Consider the following 19,430-nt stretch of genomic DNA (forward strand, 5'->3'; position numbering starts at 1 on the left):
CATCTTCCACTTGCTCGCAAAAATTGCAGAAACCTAAATTCAGACCGCCAGCTGATCTGAAAGTTAACATTTAATTATGAGGGATTATTTGTTTACCGATAATGATTGCAGCACTCCAGGTACATAAAATCTGCCAGTGCCATATTAGCATCTTGTACTTTCTTTACCATTTTATTACAATGAGTGTGTGTATGTGCACAGAGAATAGGGGTTCCAAAAGTTGATGGGGGATCCTGCAGACTTCCACCTACTGGGTCGTTCTCACTCTCCACTTCTGGAAGCATCCCATATCGCCCAGAAGCAATGTAGTATGCACTATGTGCTTTGCTTTTTCTGAGGTTTCATGACTCAGGTTATTCTAATGATTTTCAATCATGGACATGATTCTCTTTTTCCTTCAGATCCTAGCAGAGTAGTACTAGCAATTTTTAGTAGTAAAGAGAAAAGCAACTAGATACAAAAATCAGTTATGGAAAAAAGCCACCACTCTATATGCTGCCTTGGTTCTGGATCGAAGCATAACATTTATCACTTTTTTTTTGAATTTACATTTTTTTCTGGCCACTGATCTATTTTAAGGTGGGAGCAACAGACCTTACATTTAGAAACATGAACTTCACTTAGAATCAAATTTGGTCCTCCAGAGGCAAGAAAGCTAATATCGGAAAGTTATCTCTCTTGAATAAATGCCTTTGTTTAACTCTTAACTGGATGAAGCCATAGTGGTTCCCAGAAAAGAAAACCACAGGCCCACTTTGATTTTTATGACTAATCTGATAATGGGGGAGGAGAATTGTAATTCCTTGAGAAGTTATTCTGATGAAAAATCTCAAGTGTCCACTCCATAGCATTGGTAGGTATTTGGTGAGCAATGGTAATAACCTCATAACTATTAGTAGAAAATACACTTAAATATAAAATTCTCAACATCTCCTGGGTTGGCAGAGTTAATTTTGCCTTCTGCCTGCTTTAGTTTGTGATTAGGGGCTCATAAGAAACAGTTGAAAGGCATGAATTAAGGGATCTCCCTTTGTGCCCCATGACATCCCCCTAGTTCCATGTTTTTTCATGAGAGAAGACAAAGAATGGAATCTGGAAAATGGTTCTAGCTTCTGTGCATGGTGGTGAAATCGGTTTGACCCCTTCTCTCTTCATTTAATAAGCAGATCTTTTGTTGGTGAAAACAGGAGCGTTTTTGTTCACATAAATTTTAACAGGCAAATGTAATCAGAAACTCAGTCCAAGTAGCACAAAAGAGAAATAGTAATATGTTCTTTGAGCCCTACTCAAGATAAAAGCCAAGGCATTTCCCAGGGCTTGGATTACAGTCCATATTGTAGATAGTCATCTGTGGGATGGTACAGTTCCTCTTATGAATACAAAGTAGTTGTTTTGGATAGAATGTGCTAAGAGGAACTTCAGACCTTCCTAGAGCTGTGTGTACATTCAAAACTGAACAGCTCTGTGGTCATCCTTTTCCTGGCCCTCTACTGCAAGCACTGACTACCCAGTGAGACCCGTGTCATTTTGCTACATTGAGTGTCTATGTTTGGAGGATGTAAGGATGTAGTTTTTTTATTCTTCAATGATATAAGTGGTTAAACGGAGGCAAATTTGATTTTCAGAGTGTGCCTTTATATTACCTAATGTACCAAAGAAAAATTATGGTATGACAGGCATTGTGCTTACTACCTTTCATACATTCATCTCGTTGATCTTCCCAATACCCCTATGACTGACTTAAGATCACCCTTTGTACATACCTACAACTTAGAGTATTAGATGTTACTCTGCTAGTAGGCAGTGGTAAATGGTAGCTGACATTTGATCTTGCTCAGTGCCCTAAATACTAATTGATTTTTTCCTCTTGTGTTCATCTTCTCTTGTCTTCCACGGAATGATAAGGATTCTCTAAAACAATAAAGCACAGCACACAAAAAAAATGGAAAAGAAATAGAGAAGCAGTCAAGCTAATATAATGAGAATATGTAGGCTTGAAAGAAGATTCCATTTTTTAATCCTAAATGTCTGTCAAAGATCATTTCCTCAAGAAGGATCTTGTCTTTTCATTCTTGCATTGCTAGCACCTGGCACATTGCTTGGCAAATGGAAGCAAACAGATACTTTAAAATAAATCAATGTTTATGTTATTCCATCCATAAATGTATCCCAATGTTTAATGTTAAAGGTACATAATAAAAACCAAAGGGCAAAAGACATTGATTTTCTCAATATACATGTATGCTACCATATGGGTCTTAAAGATTCAGAAATTTAGAATCAGAGCAGAAAGAGATGAAATATTTATTTTGTCTGTGTTATTCTTAAGTCAGTATTATAGTCAATATAGTATTACGGTTACAGTAATACCAGCGACGTTTTTTGTGGATATCTTCCTAATCAGATCCTGAAATTTCAAAGTAAGTGTGTTTATAGCTTATAAAATATTAAGAAGAGAAAGCATTAAAATCTATGCTGGGTAAGTGAAGAAGTTAGTCTTACTGCCATTTGGGAAGCATATTTGTGAGAAATTATGTTTAAATTTCATAAGTCCTCGCCTCATGTTTATCATGAAGAGAGATAATCAGTGTTGTTTTATTTTGTACAGTTTAGAAACCTTGCTCACGTTGCTCCACTGCACAACTCCAGGGGGTGTCGTTCCCATTGTAGTGAATCTATGCGAATAGCAGCCTGGGCCTAAGAGATGCTCTAGTTTCATAAACGTTAGTAGCCCTGCCTTTCCTTCTCTTAAGCTAGACTATTTAGGCCAAAGCAATGCTTTCTACTTGAAAAAAGAACAATTTATCCAGGGAATTTTTTTCCATATTCCTATGATAATTCATTTTATTTTAGCATTTATTGAGTACCTCTGTCAAATTTTGGCTAGCACCTTGCAGATGGGTAAGACGTGATCTCTAAAAGAGATTTACCATCTGTCAGAATAAAAGACCGTAAGCTGATGCAACAGTATCAACAGCAGATGTGATTGATCTAGTGATACAGATAGATGCATAGACGTATAGATGTATAGAGATATAAATAATGCATGCTCATGCTTGGATAGCTAGAAACCAAGGTTATTATGATACTTTACATTTGGAGCAGGCACACACAATTCTTTACCCCTCATTTTCACTCCAACCACAATAGCTAAGACTCCTTATTTCCCTGGGTTTCCTAATACTGGAAGATGCTCAGAAACTGACCTTTCATAGGGTTTTTATATCCCTGATTTTCTTTAGCAGTACATGAACTAGTGATTTCATTTTTATCAGCTATGCCTCTTTATGAGCAGAAAATGACAAAAATCCAATCCCAACCAATTTAAAGCACAAAATAACTTGATGGGGTCTTCTAACTGTAAGCTCCAGGAGTTGTTTGGTTTTAAGTAGGCAATGTTACTAGTGTTTGATTTCTCTTATTCCATCTTTTTTTTTTTATGTTGTTTCTGGGTTACTTCCATTCACTGCATGGTCTCCTTTTGAGGCTCAAGATGACTGCAGCAAGTCTGGACTTCTGTCATTGTGTTTCAAGGACTCTGATCAGGTCCTGTGGCAAATTCCAACCAACCATTGTTGTGAGGGGGTGTCGTACTCTAAGCAGCTTAAGCCTGCATTACACATCCCAACTCTGAACTGGGATAGATTCACCAGCCAAAGAATGAAGACCAAAACTGAGAGAAGAGGGATGGTACCTCAAAGTTTAAGTTTCAATTACCAGAAGTAGAGTGAGGCAAATCCTGGGAGCAGAAACAGTAGATGTCAAATACAGAAGCCATAAAGAGAAATTTGACCCTCTTTATCTATTCTTTACCACACAATCCACTCAATTTTCATAATAAAAGCTATCATTACTATCACTGTGCTAAAGAAGGAGATGTTCTGTCTGCAAAGGAATGGCAAGTGTAGCATTTTCAAGCTTTGATGTTTCAGGGAGTTCCTTACTAAGCCAGAATCAAAAGGTAGGATCAGTAGCCATTAAGCAAAAATGAATTTAGAATGTAGAAAATGACAGTAAATTGTTATGACTTATTAAAAGAAGAAAAGGGTGGGGGTATGTTTGAAAATTATCTGATAGAGATAGGAATCAAGAATCTGAAAGCTTTATTGGAGCTCTTAAAATCACTATATATGAATGTGCTGCTAATACTACCTGACATTTATTAGGTACTTCCTATATGCCTGGCATTATACTGAATACTTTTCATCCTCACATAAACCTCCCAGTAAACCCATGGCAACCCCATGACGTATCTACTTGTTATCTTCGTTTTGGAAATGAGGACACAGAGGATTGGCCAAGTTAAATCACTTGAATACGATCACAGAATGAGTGAGTAGGAAAGCCTGCCTTAACCTTTGGTAGGTTAGAGAGATGATGTTTTCACCTGTGCTCATAGCTTCGTCCATCTACAGAAACAACCCATGGCAGGAGAAACAGTTGTTTCACTGCTTTTGTGCTGGTCAGGGCATGTGGAAGGGCAGTGAAACAGTCTAGGAAGCATCTTGGAGGGGAGACCTTCAGAAACATGAAGGTGTTGTGGAACAGGGCCAGGATGCTGAGGAGTCTGAAAAATTGGCTGATGAGAGGGTTTCTATCAAGCAAAAGGGTCATGATGACTTCTCCTATGTCTTAGTTAGGCTGTTATAATTACCATAGTCTGGGTGGCTGATACACCAAACATTTATTTCTCACAGTTCTGAGGCTTGAAGTCTGAGATCAGGGTGCCAGCAGGTTTCTGGTGAAGGCCCTCTTCCTGGTTCCCAGGTGGCAGTCTACTTACTTACTGTGTTCTCATGGGGCAAAGGGAGAGGAAGCCAACTCTTTTGTGGTCTTCATTTCATTAGGGTCCTAACACCCTCATGTGGGCTCCACTCTCATGGCCTCATTACCTCCCAAAGGCCCCATCTCCAAACACCATCACATTGAGATTAGGATTTTGACAACAAATTTTGGGGGAACACAAACATTCAGTCCATAGCATCCAACTTATGAGAACCAGGTCATAGAGAATTATACTTACCCCTCTTGGAATGGGTGCTGGATGTTTCAGGGAGACAGTCTGCAGCTAAGCAAAGATATTAGCAATTACTCTTTGCATACACTAGTGCTTCTGTCTAGGATGTTCCTATACCCTTTACATATCGATATACAACCTGTCCTTGAAAGCTCAAAATGCCATTTATTCTATGAGGCCATGCTTGATTCCTTTACTAGCCTTGCACACAGAAGATGCTTAGGGCTGCTGGCTGGTGAGACATAGGGCTTCTGTCCCTGGTCATCTTCAAAAGAAAACTGAACACCATGGTTCTGGTGGTAAATTACTGCATTAAGCAGATGGTACTTTATGTGACTTCAAAGACCCAACTTCATTCTATGTTATTTATTGCATAATTTTATACCTACTTTGTATTTTTTTTCACATCATTGTTCACATATCACTTTATGTATCTGAGTAGAAAAAAAAATCCTAAATGAATTTCTGGCCATGAAGTATCTAGATGACTCTACTTGGAAATAGTTTCAGGTGATATAAAGGAAGATACAGATCATGTAGACATAGAGTCCGTTACTATCCCTGGTTTGTTCCTAAGCAGATTATCTGTATAAGCTATATGGAGATAGAAATGCCACATTAAAAAAAATAGGTGTTGTATGTATGTATTCTTGCTCATATACTCTTTTTTAAAAGATTTTATTTATTTGAGAGAGATGGAGAGAGAGAAATCATAGGTGGGGGAGAGATGCAGAGATAGAGGGAGAAGCAGACTCCCCACTGTGCAGGGAGCCCAATGCGGGGCTCGATCCTAGGAGCCCAGGATCATGACCTGAACCAAAGGCAGACACTTAACTGACAGAGCCACCCAGGTACCTCTTGTACATATGCTCTTATATAGCATGTTTAGAGTTATGAAATACTTCTCCAAAACTAATTTTATATTATATAAAAACTATGCATATATTTAAGCTAATGTTCATATACATAATATAACCTACATAACTATATACATTTTATATGTGTATGTCCACACATACGCATACATACACAGTGATTTGCAAGTGTGCCTTCATATTTGAGGTTGTCTTCTACTCTGGTATGCAGCCTGGATCATTTTTCAGAGAGAGAATTTACTAGAGAAAGAGTAGAGCAATGTATCAGAAGCTCCAGTTTCCATTACACCTCTTCCCACTCTCTTTCCACCTCCTTTCTTTTGGATTTTATCATCTGGTTTCAATGCACAAGTACAAATCCAAGTTTGGATGGAGTGACTCTTAAAATCAAAAGAGCATGAAGACTCTTTCAAAGCGAGAAACACTGGGTGTAATGGTGGTATAGAATTTTAGAGCCGAAAATGAAATCCCCAAAATCTACCTGCTAATTATGTCACCTTAGATGAATTAAGAATGAGGAAATCTCATTATGCCTTTGAAATTCTGCTGCTTATATCCAGAAATGTCAGTTGGCTTTTCAGTTAGCACGGACAATTTTGGACTTTCTAAAATTAAGTACTAGTAGTTAGCTCCAATCTAGAACCAGAGAGAAACATTGTTGATATATTTGGAAACATTTGGGTAACCAAGTAACTATAGCTTAATTTATATAATAAACTATTATTAGATTACATATATAGATTACCTTGGCTTCCAAAGATATTTTATGTCAATCTTTAAAATATGATTTTGTACATTTTAGGATACGTCAAATCCATTCAGAATTCTCTGTATTTCTGTTCCCACTTTGTAGAATACAGTTCCTCCCTTGCTGTCTGTAGAAGTCCCACTCAGTGTCCAAAATCTGTTTGAACAGCTTCCATCCCAAAATCCATTTTCCCTTTTTTGGTATAACCAAGTGTTCTATCCTCTGTATAATTTGGGTTCCCACATGCTTTCCTCTACCAGTGTTTGTCTTGTCTTCCACAATAGTCTGTGGAGTCACTGTAACCTGACAGGTGTAGCCGTATTCTCATTGTTGACAAGAGCTCACTGACAGTTTTTTGTCAGCTTTCCATTTCTAGCACTTAGACCAATATGAAGCACAATGGAGACACATGGTAAACACTTGATTAGAAAATGAATACCCATGTAAAAGTTAAAGCAGATGGACTGCCATAGATGCAGTTTCTTTGTGTCAACATATGAATCCAAGGAACATCATGTTCACATTTTTTGAGCTTTTTAAATATTTGTGCTTCTAGTACTTATTTGCTTTGTATGCATGCAGACTGTAATTTTCAAAATACAATTACACCATGTACTAACCCTGAAGTCATTTATTAGTTATAAGTGTTTTCCTAGTCTTTATACCCAGTAGAATTGGCCTGAACACTCAGCAGCCTATGTTTAAAATCTACTTTGCTGATTAAAAAAAAGGAAATGAGCTTGCACTTACTTGCTTGCTCTCCCCAAAACCTTATCAATCCATGTACGTTTACTTTACTAAAGAATGTACTCAGTCATGCAGTGAGGTGCAAATGTATTGAGGCACCACCATGTGCAATTCATTGCTGGATCCTATGGGAGTACAGAGACCAGTAAAATAGGCTTTTTCCTCCAGGAGTCCAAAGGGTGATCACAGAACAGATATAACTGCAAATAATGTTTTTTTTTTTTTAAAGGAACCCTGACATACATGCTCAGTTGTTGTGAACAAAGGAAGTGGTAGGAAAAGGCATTTGAATCAAGTTTTGAAGTATACGGTGTAAGCATTGCACAGTATAAGTGGTATAGAGAAAGGAACTTTCAAAACAAAGATGTGTCTTAGTCATAGGATGAAAACAGGAAGGTTAAAAGTTTTGGTTTTGGCATGGATGGAATGTGGGAGTAGAGATGGGGTATGTGATAAGGCTGCAAAATCAGATTTGGATCAAAAGTTCTTGGAGAGAGGTGAGAACCTTGGTTTAATATCCCAGGCAGGGGTGCCTGGGTGACTCAGGGGTTCAGCATCTGCCTTTGGCTCAAGTCATGATCTCAGGGTCCTGGGATCGAGTCCCACATCAGGCTCGCCACAGGGAGCCTGCTTCTCCCTCTGCCTATGTCTCTGCCTCTCTCTCTGTGTCTCTCATGAATGAATGAATGAATGAATGAATAAATAAATAAATAAATAAATAAATAAAATCTTAAAAAAAGTATATTGCAGGCAGATAATGAAAGTTTTTGAGGAAAAGAAAAGAAGAAATAAGCCATGGTGTTCAGAAATTTTCAAGAATCCGACATCAGAGTTAATAGCCAGTGAATTGATAAGTAGGAGGAAATTTGGTAATTTCATAAGGAAAGGAAATGTTCAGACATTACTTTTCTTCCCATAAGGCTGAGACTGCAGAAAAGCATGTGAAGTGAATAGGGTGTAAATTTAAAGGACACACTCATTCTGCTGGTCATGCAAGTGTGTGAAATGGTACCTCACTCAAATTAGCCTAGCCTAGGCTCTGCCTAGAATATTAAGTTAGTATCACTATAATAGATATTTGTAACTTTTCCTGAGTACTCTGACAGTGGTCAATTGGATTCTTTGCTGGGCCACCATTTTCAATTTCTGTAAGGGGAGAGGAAGGCTAATTCACATAGAAAGTTAGCACTGCAATGAGATAGTACGGTCAACTAGGCCAGTTAGAGAAAGAAGACTTGAGTCTTTCTGAGGCCAACGCTCTCACTTATCCTGACAGGATTTGCAAAATGATGCTCAGGTCTTCATCACTTCAACCTAGCTTAGATTTTTGGTTTGAGGTAGAGAAAGGACATCTCTGCCTGGTGATGAGCACCTAACTCAGAATGAGTTTGTCAGTGGTCCGTTATGATAGTTCAGACTTGCCACTCATGTTTAAGGTTGCTGAGAAGAGGGGAAAAAATGATAAAGAATCTCTATTTTTTTTAAACCAAGAAGTAGGTGTCCTAGAACACTTTCTCATTCATTGACAAGATCTCTTCATGTTATTACTAACTCATCATTTAAAGCCTACAGGAAGCCATGTACAATCCACAGGTTCTTAGAGCAGTTTCTTTTATGAATATGCTGTGGGGTCCATTGTTAAAATTAGTGTACACCCTCTATGCCTAATCCAATCAAGAATATCTACTTAACTACTGTCAGCCAGCCTGTCACCCATGAGAAATAAAAGAGATATTCAGGAAGCACCTATCACAACATTAGGACATGGTAGGCCTTCAGTCAAATACTGATTTGCATTCTTTTTTCAAGAATCTTTTTCCCCTATAGAATTACTTTCTTTCACATAGACTGGGTCCATATCACTGTATTTCAAGATTCCTCTGCTAAGATAATTCATTCTTTGAATATCCTATGCCAGATAATTGACTCGTTTTAATACATATCTTCCACTTCAAAGGAAAAATATGATTACAATTTTTATATTTATGATATATATCTGTATATATACACACATGTCTATCTATGTATATGTATATACGTACAGATATACTAAATACACACATATAAAGAATATATGTTGGGCAGCTCTTTCTGCCCACAGGTCCTGCCCCTGTGCTTTAATAAAGCCACCTTTTTTGCACCAAAAAAACAGAATATATGTTGTATATGCCAGTTGTTGTATATATACTACACTGGTATAGTACATATATAATTGGTATGTTGCACTGTATGTGTAAATATGTATATACATACATGTGTACCCTTCAATGTACAGGTCTAGTAATTTCAAAAACAAATAATGTGTAAAGTAATTGTCATTAAAAATAAAGGCTACGTTTCTCCTTCATACTTTCTAATCCATTGAAAACAATCAGTGTGCAGTCAGAGGGTTGTGGTGTTTACAGTTTCAGAGTATGTGACTCTTAAGATTAGCTCACCCAATAAAATGCAGAGGCAAGACAGAAGATGGGAAATAACATGAGCTTTGATTCAGTATGGCTTGGGTTTCAATTTCCCATCTACCAACCTTGTGACCTTGATCAGGTTGCTTGTCTTTCTGAACATTTGTTTCAGATATTAAATTGTTTCTCTGTGATGCTGTAAGTATTAGATGAGATGATATACATAAATCATCTAGCGTAGTTCCTGATCCATGGTACGGACTCAATAAATGGTAACTATTATTACCAGACTGACATTGATTACAATTTTATGAAATTATTTCCAACTCACACAATCACTCAGCCACTTCAATCCCTGTATTTTCCAAGGGATTTGCTTGGGATTCAGACTCATACCTCTTTTAAGTGTTCATTAGGTTCTGTGAAATGCATTACCTGTCATATTGTATCATCTAAATGAAGGCTATTCTTCAGAACACACACATAGAGCTATTTGAAAATTTCCCCTATTCAGGACAAGCTAGAAATTTCCGTGTGAAATTTCCATATAAAGACTTTTTCAAATTGTCTTCTTGATTTTATTTGCCCTATTCCTGCCTTTATAATCCCTTCCTGTCATCCCAAAGTCTCTTACAATAGAAGTAAAATTTAGCACCTTGTGTTTTTATATGACTTTTCTTTACCACCATAGAGATACTATTCCCATTAAAACTGCTATCCGTGCTTATATTATTAACCTGTGCACTTCTTTTTCTTGACACGGGTCATTGTAATTTCAATAACAAACTATTCCCTCTCTCTTGATTTGACAGGGGATCAGGCCTGTAAAATCACATAATCCACTAACAATAGAATAGTAGGACCATTAGAGCTGGAAGGCATCACAGAGTATTTGCAGCTCCCTTTGTCTTTATACAGAGGATGAACGGGAAGTTCTGAGAAGTTAAGGCACCTTGTGAACTATCATTCAGTAGTGTCTCTGACTTATGTCTTGAAACCAAACATAAATTTCTTTCATCTAGAATGAAGTGGTAATGCAACTTTAACTTACCTTATACCTGCCCTCTCTTTGCTCCTTATGATAATAGGTATTATATAAGGAGACATTGTGGAACAGTAAACTTATACAGCCTTATTAATAAGATGACGTTTCATTAATGTTAAGAAAGTTGGCAACATTTTCATGGTTTCCTAACTTTTATTTTCAACATCAGCTATTTGGCCCTCTTTTAGGAAGTGAGCGTTCATAATTAAATCCAAAGCACCTACAAGATTATCAGTAAATATCAAGGGAATTACCATCAGTACATTTGATATATTTCCATGATCCTTGAGATTGGTACTGGAGTTAGTTGACAGTACACAACTATTAACTGAACACATAATCACCTAACTGGTATTTTAGGGACGCCATTATATGTAAATATTTGTTGCCAGTTAGGTGAACTTTTCCTGCTTTCTTTCCAACAGGATTTATTTTAAAAATAAATTGATATTATATCTGTACGGGGACATGCAGTTCTGCTAGTAGAAAAGTAAAAGATTGATGGATAGGCAGATGTGGCTTTTATCTTATTTGGAGTCATCCTAAATTGTAAATCAGGATGGCAGTGTAGCTAAGGAAAGAGCCAGAATAAAAGACAGATGTTTACACGCTTTCATTATAACTGCTTAATACCAAATCAAGACTCTGTGAGATTGGAAAAACCACCAGTAATCGTTTCAGAAATATCTTACAAAGCATGTAGTTAAGTCTCTCCTTTCTAAGTGGTCCTCTGAGTGTGTGCATTGTGTGTGTGTATGTGTTTTCAAATAACATAAATCATTTTCATCTAGTTATTATACAAAAGACTCTTCTCAATGAAAGCTTTTATATTAGGCTCAAGTTGCTTTCTTAGCGATGCTGTACAAATCCTCAGTAAACAACCTTTGTCTCAGCACCTTACATATCTTTCCCTGATAACCCCAAGACACTTAAAAACTTCTATTTTGGGGGGAGGACGCCTGGGTGGCTCAGCAGTTAAGCATCTGCCTTCAGTTCAAGGCGTGATCTTGGAGTCCTGGGATCAAGTCTTGCATCAGGCTCCCTTCAGGGAGCCAGCTTCTCCCTCTGCCTATGTCTCTGCCTGTGTGTGTGTGTGTGTGTGTGTGTGTGTGTGTGTCTGTCTGTCTCATGAATAAATAAATAACTTTTTTAAAAACTTTTTTTCCCCATTTTTGAACCTTTATATATTAACATTAATTAAAGCACTTTTATGTGCTGGGCACTATTCTAAACATTCAGTCCTTTCAACAGTCACTAAGGGGAGCTGCTCTTATTAGACTCTTTTACAGGATGAGAACTCTAAAAGAGGACAACTTGTCCAAAAACACACAGCTAGTGAGGGATAAGCCATGAATGCAATCTAGGCATGATCCTCTTTGAGAGCCCACCTTCCAAATCACTCCCATAGATCACCTTGCATGTTCACTATTAATTACCATTCTGGGTGATTATATCTTTCCAGGTGGTTTTTAAAATACATTACAGGCATTGTTCCCCTTTATACCCTTGAAGGCACAGAAAATTTGGGTTTGATAAAAATCAGTTGGGGTTCATATCTGGGAAGATGAGGGTAGAGGTCATGAGATCAGAGCTGGAAGCAATAGTCCTGTCTCCAACAAACCCAGCGTCTCCATCCTGTCCCCTCAACTTCTCTCTGGTCTTTCCTTCTCAGGTACCTGATTGACTCCACAGTGCATTTGCAGAAGGGGTTTAGAATTAGCATCCCTGTGAGAGGAGGAACTATAGGTACTTTCCTGCCAGCTACATAATTTGCTAGGCCTAGTGCAAAATAAAAACATGGGCTCCTTACTCAAAACACAGGTAAAAGTTTGGTCCTTTCTTCTGTGGTCTCTTTCACCTGGTCACGTGATTTTTTATTTGCTATTTGATGCTGCACTCTCTCAGTCATGGGGATACTCACTGGGTGAATGCACTGGGGCCCCCTGAAGGAGAGGGAATGGGGACGATTGCCAAGTGGAGTTGAGATTGGGGATGACCAAGAATCTGACCCAAGTGTGAGATGGCAACTGTAGCTTAGCCTAGGCTCCAAAGCCCCAGAGAACCCTCCATTGTCCCATTGAACCTCACAGAATACAAATTCAAAATAAAATCACTAAGAATTTCAAGATAGCAACTGCAGAGTATTAAACCCCAAGAGCAGATCCCCTTCTGAGTAGGGGGCCCGAGCAACTACATTGCTTGCAGGTCTATGAAGCTGGTTCTTAATACATATTTATTTGGTTTGGCTTCTTAGAGTTGACAGAAAGTATGTCTGAAGCCCCCCCACAAGCTACTTCTTGCTTCTGCCACTTGGGGTGATGGCATCCTTTGAGGTGGTGGTGATTATCTTCTCCAAATGACTAGATTGCAAACTTTAGAGGGCAGTCTCTTCTATGTCCTTAGAAACACTCGTAAGGCAAGCAGAGAACCATGAGAGTCCATTTCAGGGTGGACCAGCTTTCCTAATCTGACAGGAGGAAGACTTGGCTCTGTGATGGCAGAGTCTTCAGGGCCAGTTGGGCCACTGAAGAAAGAAGCAGAACAGGGAGCAGCTGAGTGCAATTTGCATAAGCAAGGCCTACACTCCTTTGGGAAGACTCAAGTGCTTTTTTTTTTTTAAGGTTTTTTATTTATTTATTTGTGAGAGACACACAGAGAGAGAGAGGCGGAGACACAGGCAGAGGGAGAAGCAGGCTCCCTGCGGGGAGTCCGATGCAGGACTCCATCCCAGGACCTCGGGATCACGCCCTGAGCTGGAGGCAGATGCTCAACCGTTGAGCCACCCAGGCACCCCTCAAGTGCATTTTAAATAAAGAACAATTTACTTTCCAGCTCATCTCTGAATGTTACAGTTCTGAATGTGCAAACTGGAAGGGACTGTATTTCTGTATTTCTGCCCACTCAGGCCCTTGAGCCAAGAGGAGGCCTGGATTGGTGACGTGACTCACTGAGGCCACACTGTGATCTAGCTTTCCTTTGGCCTCGTCTTCATCACAGCACACCTTTCCCCAGAACTTGGCACAAGTTCCCTGGGACAGAAGCCACATCAAGGAGACTGAGGGGAGTGGCACCCTCACAGTCAGCTCTTCACTCCAAACTCCAACCAGTTGGTGTCACAGAGGACACAGGTATACTTTGGCCTCCCCTGGAAGCACTTTATTTTTGCATCCCATGCTTTGTTCAGATGGCTTACCCAAGTGTCACCCACTCCCATGGGCACAAACATTTCTTATCCTTTGAGATGTCTTTATTGTGCGAACGGAGCCCTAGCCAGGCCAGCACAGAGACTTATCCCCTCTCTTCCCCAGAAATGGGAAGGGATGTGAGGATACAGGGTTTAGCCCTGATGTGGGAAAACTGATTCTTCTTCCTACTCAACTGGCAGTGAATCCTTTAAGGGTCCTGAAGATGTGTCCAGCTCTAAAAAAAAAGTGAGCCTTGACCCATGGCAGTAGCTTGCCAGATAGGTAAAGGCAGGTCGTTCTGACTTCTGTCTGCTTTGTACAAGCTTTCAGGATTTACTCTGGATTTTTCCCCAGGTTTCTTCTATAGATTGAAATGCTACTGAAAAATATTGCAGTTGGAACTCTAGGTTCCTAGACTGAATTTTATAACAAGCTCCCCAGAAAATCAGAAATCCCCTCGTATATTTAAAGAAGCAAGATGATCAGGGGATGATAGTTTTGGTAATCCCTTTATTTTTTTTTTCACGTTAAAAAAAAGTTTCCTTTTATTAACCATCTAGAACACTTCCATCCAGATCACTACAGCTTAAAATAGATCACTACCCTTTTGCAGCTATTTAGTAGCCAAGAGCAATGGATAAGATCCATACAACGGTTCTGAAAAGTTCGCACTGTCAGTTCAGAACATCTGCTTCACTAAGCCTGATTATTTAAAAAGAATGATAAGAAATTAAACATCACAAATATGTTTTTATTTGTCACCATCAAATGTCTGAATTTTAAACAGATTCTTGGACTGGTGGTTCATATCCATCAGCTCGTTCAACTTTAGCACCGGTCTCATCCCCCATAGCTTTTCCAGAACTACTACCTTCACCATGAAGCTCCATGAGTTTTCCCAATTCGAACTTGGGCTTCTTCAGCATTTTTACTTTTCTAACAAAAACATCATGGAGTGGATAAATAGACTGACAAGCTTTTTCTATATCTTTTCCGATGCTGTCTGGAATCAATTTATTGACCACTTCTTTCAAGTCATTTGTCTGCACCTCTCGGGTCATGATTTCCATCATCTTTTTCCAGATTTGGCGGACCTGTTGGTGTAAGAGGTCTCCCGAATCTGATTATTGCGTTTTTTAGTAAAACCAACACAAAATAGATGAAGCAAATAACCATCGGTAGTCTTTACATCAACATGAGCTTCAATCATGGTCTGCCATTTTATGACCATGGAGCACATTTTGTCACGGGTAAGATCCATGCCATGGAAATTAGTCAGGCAGTTTTTGCCCTGCACATCCTCAGTGATTAGCTTGAATTTCCTAAATGCAACTTCATTATTCTGCAGATCAGCAAGGCTAACTTCAAAAACGCGACCCTTGAGACCATCAGACGCAATTTTGGTTCCTTGAGTTCTTGTGACTAGTGTTTTTCCAATATTTCTTATATTGAACATAGCTGGCGCTTTCACATCATACCAATCTTTCTTAGAAAATGGATCAACCACTTTCTTCTTGGCTCCCTTTTTGCCGCCTTTCATAAGGCGCTTGTTCTTGCCGACTGCCAGGGCACTGCTGTGGGAGCCAAAAGGGCTGGTAATCCCTTTAACATTGCAGACTCTTATTTAACAGAACGTTATACCTATATAAATATGTGTAAAGTCTTTTCAGTGAGGGTGACTTCTGTTTTGAAAACTTATTGAAGTAAGACAGGCCATGGCAACACTTAATTCCAAATTCTCCCTCCCAAGATACAATTACTGTTAAAATAATCTTGCTGTATCTTTCTAGAAATTTGCTATGTATAAATGAAAGTGTATGTTTATGGCATGGGGAGAAACTTTACATAGAATCCTGTATCTTTCTTTTTTTCACCTAAAATTATACCTAGAAGACAGTCTGATATCAGCACAAATAGATCTGTCTCACTTTTTAGCATCTACATATATTTCCATTTCAAAGATGTTCCCTAATTTGTGTAACGAGTCATCTAAAGAGGATGATTCCTAGATTTTTGCAATTACAAACAATGCTGTAAAAAAATCTCATTAGTGTGTTTTTGCCCACACGCTCACATAAATGGAGAAGATTTTCTGGAGGTGGAACAGCATACATGCATTTAAAACTTTTGATAAGGGTTTCTGAACTTTAAGGGGCTTGTGTGACTGGCTAGCATTGGGAAAACTGATGGAATAGGGGGAAAAAATGAAACCCAAACGGGTGACTCTGAATTGAATTAAAATGTTACAGCATACTAAAAGCATAGAGGAGATGGTAATTTAAATGGAATCTAAAGATAGTGGATACTTTCATTCCTTTTGTCCAATGTGCGCTGAGCAGTGCTAGGTGGATGGGAAGGAGCCAGAGGGCATGGGGAGGAAGGTGTACACAGGCCAGTATGGCTGCAGACTTGGCTTGGCTCAGCTTGTAGTGATTCCCCCAACCCCTGGGGCTGGCAGGTGTTACAGGAGGGCAGGTGGGAAGGGCACTGATATCCACAGGATGTTTTGTACCTCAAATATATTTCTGCTTCGGCCTACATAGGATTTATCAACAATTCAGGACAAACTGATTTTTTTTAAGATTTTATTTATTTATTCTTGAGAGAGACAGAGAGAGGCAGAGACACAGGCAGAGGGAGAAGCAGGCTCCATGAAGGGAGCCCGATGTGGGACTCGATCCCAGGACTCCAGGATCACACCCTGAGCCGAAGGCAGGTGCCAAACTGCTGAGCCACCCAGGGATCCCCCAAACTGATTGATATACAGACTACTTCCTATTTAACCATGGGTTAAATTCCAAAATCTAAAAGTTGGCCTAAGTCCAAGGGAGCTCTGAGTACCTTTCCTCATGGAAACCTTGGCATAAATTATTTTAATTCTTAAACTGTCGTATATAACAGCATATCTTATGCAGAATGTCCCAGAAAAACTGTACATCTGTGATTAAAGGCAACAATATTATAAAAATGATTAACTCTGCAAAAGATAAAAACAACTCATTTAAATCTGTCGCTGACCATCACTTGAACACCGCCAGATGTTGGTAGAGGAAGGATAAAAGATTTGTGGAGAGTCTGAAGGGTGCTGATTATTTCCCTGGAAACTTTAGGGGCTTTAGGAGTTAACCAATTCTAATTTCTACTTCTGTGTCTTTTGCCTTTCTTTTGTGATTCATGGAAATGGATCAGAGGGAGAGGTTTTCATGATCTGAGAAGAGTTGGAATAAAGAATAGAAAGAAGAATGTACCCCCACAGGGTGTGTATATCCTTGCGAGAAAGGGGTGTCCTGCAGTGGAATTGAGGCCTGTGTGATGAAGAGCCAGGTGATGAAGCCCGGCGTCAGACCTTGTACAAACTACCCAACAGGTCCTGATGCTTCTCCCAAGCCCCTCAGCTGGCCTTTGGAAGAAGTGTGGGCTTGGGCAGTGCTAGCTTTACGGCAGTGATTCTCAAGCCTCAAAGGACTTCAGTGTCACCTGGACATTTTGGAAATGCAGATTCCTGGCACCAGTAGTGGAGATTTGCTACAGGATGTACAAAGGGTGGAGCCCAGGAGTTGGTGTTTTCCTGTCCAGGTGTGTAAATGCTACGGGAGGTTCTGAAACACAGCCGGATTGAGCACCACCACTGGGTTGGACCACACAGACGTGGGTGACAGGGAGAGAAGACTGTGTAAGCCCTTCTGACAGTGTAAGAAAACTTTGTTTAGGTGAAGTGTTTGTGACACCTGGAATGCTTGTTTGTATCTCAGGACAGTGCCTTTTCCTCTTCTTGGAAGAGTATACGATGCAAATCCTCTGTTCCTGGGGACAGGATAGTGAACGAGGTAAATCACTGCTGTCTGAGTTTGTATTCTGCTGTTTGCTCCATTCAGTGATCCTGATAAATGATTTTCAGTCACGCTGCACCTGATGCCTGGGCTTTATCCTCAGATGTGATTCGCTGGTTTCAGAATGGGGTTCAAATACTGATAGTTTTTTTGTTTTGTTTTGTTTTGTTTTTTGCTGATGGATTTTTAAAGCTTTCCAAGTGAGGAGCCTTGTCTTTGATGTACATGAGTTTCAGGAGGCAGAGGTAACCTCTCTCCAGCTCTTCATTCTCAAATTAGCTTCCTTCCCCTCCTTGATCTCTGGTGAAGGAGAAGATGCTGGTGTTATCAAACCTTTTTGATGGAGAGAGTGAGTGGCGGTACTTGTCCTAGCAGTGGAAGATGCTAAGAGCAGCAGAACACAGATCTTCAGTGACTCCAAATGGCTTTTCCTTGTGTTGTGTAGCAGCCCTCCATTTCCCTGATGATGATTCCCAGAGAACCCTCTACCCTGTCCAGGAATCTGAGAGCAGATAAAAGCTTTTCTCCACTTCCCAAGGATGGCTCCTTGATCCAGTAGCAACAAGTCCATTGTTTTTATTATAAGATTCAGTGACATGCTGGTGAATGCTTAACAATCAGCTCTGGAAAAGAGAGAGAGAGAGAGAGAGAGAGAGAGAGAATCCCTTATTCATAGCCTTTGCTAATTTCGTGGTGTAGATCCTCTCCCCTGGCTGATTTCAAGCTGATGGCAGTTGAACACCTGCCTTGCAAGTGTCCTCAAATCTGGACAAGCAGCTCTCCTGAGTCAATATGAGCCAATGTCAGCACGCCGCCAGGTGAAGCTTTCCTGACCTCCCACGTTCTGATCATTTGTAAAATTTTGGTAGTTTCTTTTACAAAAATGTGCCATTGGCTTTATTGTAGATAAGTAATACTGACACTAGCAGGTTGGGTCCAGGGACCCAGAAGGGGTCCTGCAGGACCAGCCAAGAGATCAGGATAGAAATCAAGCTGGAGCAGGCAAGAGGTGAAAGCAGAGTATTGAAAATATAGAGAGGGTCGCAGGAACAGATAGTGTCTAGGAGACTCAGAAAGGAAAGAAAGGAGTCTCATCTTTATTCGGAGTCAGGGGGTTTGTATTGAGGATGAAGGTTTGGTGTATATGTCCCCTCAGACATTGAGGAACCAGTTAGAACAAGGATGAGGGCCCAGGTGTGGGTCCTTGGTGTTGAGTGGTCTGGCACCAGTGCTCTGGAATAGGCATATGTTAGTTTCATTCTCACCTGGTCCTTGTTTAGATGTCATTTCCCCCTAAAAAAAGAAAAAAAAAAGACAACATCACCTCCTTATCCCTTACAAAGAGGACATACACAATTTGCATTCTGAGACATATATAAGTGGGGTGTCTTCTTAGCAAGAGTAGAAGCAGAAAGAGGAGTAAAAAGCAGATTTTTCTGGAGTCCTTTAATCTCCCAATGTCAATATCTCAATTAAATAATGAAACAAAAACCAAAATGAAGGATTGAAGCTAAAGTTTTATTCCTTTTACTATGGTGATTTTTCATCTGTGTCCTGTTTAGTTTTCCTTTATAGAAACAA

At 39.6% G+C, this 19,430-nt stretch overlaps 1 protein-coding gene and 1 pseudogene across 10 annotated transcripts in view; one reads left to right on the forward strand and one right to left on the reverse strand.

Annotated features, from left to right (window-relative positions):
* TRPM3 (transient receptor potential cation channel subfamily M member 3) overlaps positions 1 to 19,430 on the forward strand; it is a 492,887-nt gene that overhangs the window by 25,789 nt on the left and 447,668 nt on the right. The window lies entirely within an intron of this gene.
* LOC112645633 (40S ribosomal protein S3a-like) overlaps positions 14,529 to 19,430 on the reverse strand; it is a 129,796-nt pseudogene continuing 124,894 nt past the window's right edge.

This window comes from Canis lupus, chromosome 1, assembly GCF_003254725.2.
Source record: "Canis lupus dingo isolate Sandy chromosome 1, ASM325472v2, whole genome shotgun sequence".
Classification (NCBI taxonomy): Eukaryota; Metazoa; Chordata; class Mammalia; order Carnivora; family Canidae; genus Canis; species Canis lupus.